Source organism: Eubalaena glacialis, chromosome 4 (genome assembly GCF_028564815.1).
Source record: "Eubalaena glacialis isolate mEubGla1 chromosome 4, mEubGla1.1.hap2.+ XY, whole genome shotgun sequence".
NCBI classification, from domain to species: Eukaryota; Metazoa; Chordata; class Mammalia; order Artiodactyla; family Balaenidae; genus Eubalaena; species Eubalaena glacialis.
This window is the reverse complement of record NC_083719.1, coordinates 28,360,939-28,367,368: the sequence shown is the minus strand read 5'-3', so window position 1 is coordinate 28,367,368 and position 6,430 is coordinate 28,360,939.

The window sequence follows — 6,430 nt, the reverse complement described above, 5'->3', positions numbered from 1 at the left end:
CGAGTCTTCCTAAAACTGAGGCTGTGAAAAGGAGATGGTAGGTAGGTGTCATGGGAAATTTAAATGTATCATCTAAGCAACCAACTTTACAATTCTAAACCCCAAATGAAGGCAAACTCTACAAATGAAACACATGGGTGTCTGCTTGCTGCAGAAATGCAGTACAGGGTAGAATAGCTTCACATAATGATTAGGTTGGGTGATTTTCCAGTGTAGAAAAGGCTACATTTGAACCTTGGACAACGAATAACTTATACTGAAGGAATTTTATTGAGCATATTGTGAGTAAAAGCCAAAGTCAATAATATTCAGAGGATAGAATGATCAAATGTAAACTACAAAGGGTCTGGCTGGAATTGATAAACATCTACTCTGTGCAAAGGTACTGTGGTATTCCAGGAGTGACTCAGCATTTAAAGTCCAAGTCTTACCTTCCATGAGTTTTCAACTCAGTGAAGGAAGATAAGTAAAAAGGGGAAAGTGCATGGATGTGTGGATGAAGAATATCATAATATCACTTGCCACATCAGGAAACAAAGGATATTGCAGCCATCAGGCCATCAGCTACTGCAGCTGTGAGGGAACTCAGGATGGAGAAAAACAGGATCCTGGCCCTAGATAGCTAAGGTGCACATCAAAGGCACCTGTCACCTGCAGACGCCCAGGTGTTACGGGACTTTTCCCCAGTCTTCTAGGAAGGGAGGATGGGAACTCAGCCCTGCCAGAAACTAGAAACCAGATACCGGACCAGAATTCGAGTTCTCTGCCCACCAGAGGTGATCAGGCTGCATCCCTCAGGTCAGGCTGAGGCCCTTCAACCAGACTCCTGCGTCCAGGACCAGGACAGAAGAAAAAAGGGTAGGATAGGAGGGGTTGGAAAGAGGAAAGGGAGAGGGAAGGGGAAAGAGGTCAATAAAGTTCATTACCCAGAGTTCCTTGTCGGGGCTCTCTGGCCAGTCGTCTGAGTCAGGAGGAGACCAAGGATAAAACGGTCCTGGTTGCGGCCTCTGAATCTGGTCCGTCAGCAGGCAAACTGGTCCCTGAGTATTCCGAGTGGTCAGGATGTCAGTCATAGAGAAGAAGAGATCCTGCCAGAGTGGCCATTTTTTGCAGGAAGGGGGACCCCTTCCAGGGCCTGGGAGTGGGCTCTTGTCTAACACTTAGAAATGAATTGTCCGAGGAGACACGTGCTGACAAAGCAAGAGACTTTATTGGGAAGGGCAGAGAGCAGCAGGGTAAGGGAACCCAGGAGAAGTGCTCTGCCACGAGGCTCTCAGTCTCGGGTTTTATGGTGATGGGATTAGTTTCCAGGTTGTCTCTGACCAATCATTCTGACTCAGGGTCCTTTCTGGTGGCGCATACATCACTCAGCCCAGATGGATTCCAGCAAGAAGGATTCTGGGAGGTTGGTAGGACATATGGACTGGCGACTCCTCTCTCCTTTTGAACTTTCCCGAATTCTTCTGGTTGGTGGTAGCTTATTAGTTCCACATTCCTTACCAGGACCTCCTTTTGTAAGATAACTCATGCAAGTGGCTACTATCTTGCCTGGCCAGGGCAGGTGGTTAGCTTTGTTAGTGGTTCCCCTAAAAAAGCTATGCCAGAAAACTCATCTAAAATGGGACAAGGTCTTGCCAATTGCTCTCCGTATGCTGGTGGCCCCTAGAAGTGGGCTAGGATTGAGCCCTTATGGAATTATATACAGGGGACTACTCCTGATGCCAAAATCTTCGCTCTCTGTGCAACGATGTCGAACAGAAATACGGAGACAGAGTTACGGAGGAGAAAGAAAGAGAGGCTTTGTTTCTTTGCCAGACAAAGAGGGAACACAGTAGGCCAGCGCCTCAAGATCTGTGCCCCCCCCCTCCCTTGGGAATAGGGAGAGGTCTTATAGTCGGGGCTCCTGGTCAGGGGTATGTGATAAGGATCAACACAGTAACAGTCTTGCATTCTTCTTTCTTCTGCAGAGTTTCAAAAGGGTGGGGTTGCTGACAAGATTAGGGTGTGTACAGGGTCTCAGGTGGTGGGTCTCCTAATCTAGATGAGCTTTTCTGCTCCTTTTAATCTTGTCTCAGGTGGTTTCCTGGCTGCTGCTCCCTTGATTAGCATCTGTTCGAATCTGCCCTTTGGAACTCAGGGAAGGTCATGGAGGCTGGAGTCTTGCCTACAAGAAATGTGGGACAAAAAGGCCTCCATGTCTGGGAGCCCCGTAGGGCCCTGCTTGGTTTCACTCTTAGCTCCTAAGAGTAAAGAAAGAGAAACATTTCTAACACAGGAGGTAAAAATTAAACAGTAAGTTCAAAACCATGAGTACATCACACCAGAGCAAGAAGATTACCAGCGACTGACCAGCCAAGCCTGCCTAGAGCCAGTGAGCAGACTCCCGACATCTCACCCTTTGGGAAACTTTAAGTATTTGTTCTGACAAACTGAATGAAAATTCTGTTTTCTTATCGTTTCTCATACCTTCTACCTATAGATTCATATGCGGGTCCTTTCGACAATTCTAACTGCTAGATATGTGGCCAGCTTCCTATTTCCAGGTCTTCGGGATTGCCTTGAAGGGTTTTCCCCATACAGGGAATGGTTTGGAAACAACTGGTTTCAGACTTATTCTGTGATTTCCTAAGGAAATGAGATCTATTCTGTCTACTAAAGTTCTGGATGTCACTCCTCTTACCTCTAACTGTGTCTATTGCACCAAAATGGCAGTATTACCAAGTCCAAGCTCGCTCCGCTCACCACACGACAGGCCAATAAATCCGAGACGAGGTGTTGAGGCAAGGAATAGCGACTTTATTCGGAAAGCCAACAGACCAAGAAGATGGCGGACTAGGGTCCCGGAAAAACCATCTTATCAGGGTGTGGATGCCAGTTTCTTTTATAGAACAGAAAGGGGGAGGAGGTGAGGATGTAAAGTAAAAAGGCCATTTATCTCGCAAAACATCTCCTCGCATGGCGGGCATGGGGAGGGAATGTGTTAATTTCTTCTTTTCTGCAGCCATTCACAAGTGGGTAGGGTCAGAATGTCTCTCTGTGAGGTAAAGGGGCACGGTTCCCTATGGCAGGTCATTATGTATGCTTACAGCTATAGGCAGTGATTATAATAACAAAAGCAATGAAAAGCAAAGGTTAAAGTAAAATGAACAGATCCAACATGGAGTCAGAATTGGCTCTTCCCTGTTACAGCGGAACAAGGGATTGAGATCTTAATCATATAAGACTCGGATCCAGGACTTGGAACTCAAATATTTCTAATTCGGTATCTATTCCCCCAAATTTAGGCAGGACTGAAACCGTGAACCTCAGATTGGGACATGAACCCATGTGCCAGGGCTAAAACTCAGCCTAAACCCAGATGGGGACTTGAACCCACGCAGCTGGGACTCAAACCTAGCCAAAACCTGCAGTCTTCCAACTGAGATCACACACCTGGTTTCAGGACTTAATGAAGCTCAGGCTCTTGATGTCTCATTGCAGAAAGAGTTCAGTGAGAGACAAAGTGATAGGTAAGAAGTGGGTTTATTTAGAGAGAAACACACTCCACAGAGTGTGGGCCATCTCAGAAGGTGAGAAAGGCACCAGGGTATGGGGTTATCAGTTTTTATAGGGGTGGGTAATTTCATAGGCTAATGAGTGGGAGGAGTATTCCAGCTATTTGGGAGGGGAGGGGGATGGGCGGGCATTTCCAGGAATTGGGCCACCACCCACTTTTTGATCCTTATGGTCAGCCTTGGAACTGTCATGGTGCCTGTGAGTGTGTTATTTAGCTTGCTGATGTGTTACAGTGAGCATATACTGAGGCTCAAGGTCCAGTTGGAAGTCGACTTGTCTGCCATCTTGGACCCATTTGGTTCTAATCAGTTTATGTCATGTCCTTGGGCTATGTCATTCTTTCGAAGGTTGTGCCCTGCCCCCTTCCCTCCTATTTCAGGACTACGCCCCATCTCAGCAGGAAGTAGTCACAGCACTGGTAGCCCCATTCCCTGAAAGATTTGGGGAAAGCTAAAACAGAAGTGGGGATTAAAACTGAGTCCCCCTAAAACTGAGTTCCTCTGCTGAGTTTATGATTAACATCTCTATCCGAAACAATTGTTCCGTTTTCTCATCCAACATCTGTTCTCCTCAAGATTGAGGAGTATCAAAGAAAAGGGGGGGAGTGAAACCGAGCAGGGCCCTGTGAGGCTCCTGAGCACGGAGGCCTCTTTTTGTCCCCCATTTCTTGTAGGCAAAACTCCAGCCTCCATGACCTTCCCTGAGTTCCACAGGGCAGATTCAAACAGTTGCTCATCAAGGGAGGAGCAGCCAGGAAACCACCTGAGGCAAGCTCCTCAAGATTAGGAGACCCTGAGACCCTGCACACACCCTAATCTTGTCAGCAACCCCACCCTTGGGAAGTATTGTCATAAAACTCCTCATCAAATCCTCCTGGGTTGGGACACATAATTTTTCGGGGCAGGAGCCCACTGTGTCCCCCTTTGCCTGGCAAAGTAATAAAGCTATCCTTTTCTACTTCACCCAAAACTCTGTCTCCGAGATTTGATTTGGCACCAGTGTACAGAGAAGCTGAGCTTTCGGCATCATCCCTGGCCACAGGATTAATTATGCTAAATAAATCCAGAATTTAGGAAGCATGGTTCCATAGCTAAGTAACTCTCTGGGATATAAAATAGTCTGTTTGGTGACCTGAGAACCTCATTAGAGACCTCATCTATAATCATGGGTCAGAGGGTGTATTAGTTTGCTAGGGCTGCCATAACAAAATACCACAGACTGGATGGTTTAAACAACAGAAACCGATTTTCTCACAGTTCTGGAGGCTAAAAGTCCAAGATCATAGGGTCAAAAGGTGTGGTTTCTTTTGAAGCTTCTCTTTTTGGCTTGCAGATGGCTGTCTTCTGCTCTGTCCTCACAAGATTGTCCCTTGGTCTGTGTTTTCCATGTCCTAATCTTTTCTTATAAAGACACCAGTCATACTGGATTAGGACCCACCTATATGACCTCATTTTATCTTAATTACCTCTACAGGCCCTGTCTCCAAATGTTGCCGAAATCTCGGCTTTTCTGTGCACTGATGCCAAACAGAAATACAGAGACAGAGATTTTGAAGGATGAGAGAGATGGCTTTATTTTTCTGCCAGGCAGAAGGGAAGACACAGCAGGCTAGTGCCTCAAGAACTGTTCCCCCCTCCTTGGGGAATCAGAGATGATTTTATACGTGGGGCTCGCAGTCCGGGGGTATGTGATAAGGATCAAAGTAGTGAAGGTCTTGCATTCTTTTTCCTTTGCATTATTTCAAAACAGTCATAGCTGACGTCAGGCAGCCCAGTAATTGGGGTCCGGCATTCCGGTAATAGGGTTCATTTGTCTCTGGTTTATCGGCCAGCAACCTTCTCTCTGAAATGCAAAAGCTACAGGGGGTGACTTGTTACAAGGGGGCATAGGGAATGTAAGCCCTGGGATGTAATAAGGTTAGGGAGTGATAGGCACAGGATGTAACTCACGCAGAGTTAGGGGTGACAGGTGCAGAATGTAATTTACATAGTGTCAGGGAGTGAGGTTAATTTTGTGAAGCACAAATCTAGTTACAGATACTACAGATTAGTGACAGCTAAAATAAAACTAGGAGTGATTAACTCTTTCAGGCCAGGTTACATTTCTTCTCTAGCTTGTTCACTGTTCCCTTTGTTTTCCTTGCTCTCAGGAAAAGGAAAACTTCATTTCTATTTTTGCTGCAACACAAATACAGTCACGTTCTGAGTACTGGGATTAGGACTTGAATGTATGAATGTTAAAGGGACACAATTCAGCTTGTAACAGGGGGTATGTGTCCAGTGACGGAAGGAAGGGCCTGTAGTGTCAAGTGAGATTTCCCAGACCTCTGCTTTGTCTGATCATGTCTCTGTGGACTAAAAAAGTATTCACAACCTAAAAGTTGAGAGTTATGTTTCATTTGGCAGGAATTTTTAGGACTTCAAGCCTGGGAGGCAGCATCTCAAGTAACCCTGAGTGAACTGCTCAGGAGTTCTGAGGAGGTGAGGGGAGAGCTAGGATATATAGGAGTTTTGCAACAAAGGGCAGGTAGTCGGAACATCAAAAGATTACTGTTAATTAAAGAAAACCAGATATCCGGAGTTAAGGAATTTAGCGCTTTTCTATGTATGGGAAGATGTAAGAGTCTGGGCTCACTGAAATCATTCCTTTGAAATGCACCTCAGCTATCTGGGGCCAGTATCCTGTGTTTTTACATCCTGAGTTTCCTTGGGGCTCACCATAGGGAGTGGCTGCAGCCTGATGGCTGCTAGATGGCAGGTATTCTTCCCTTCCTGAGTTCCCTCAGGGCCACCAGCTCTGGCAGTGGCTGTAATCATTGATGACTGTGACATCCTTTGTCTACCGGTTAGGCAGGAGATATTCCATTTATCATCTC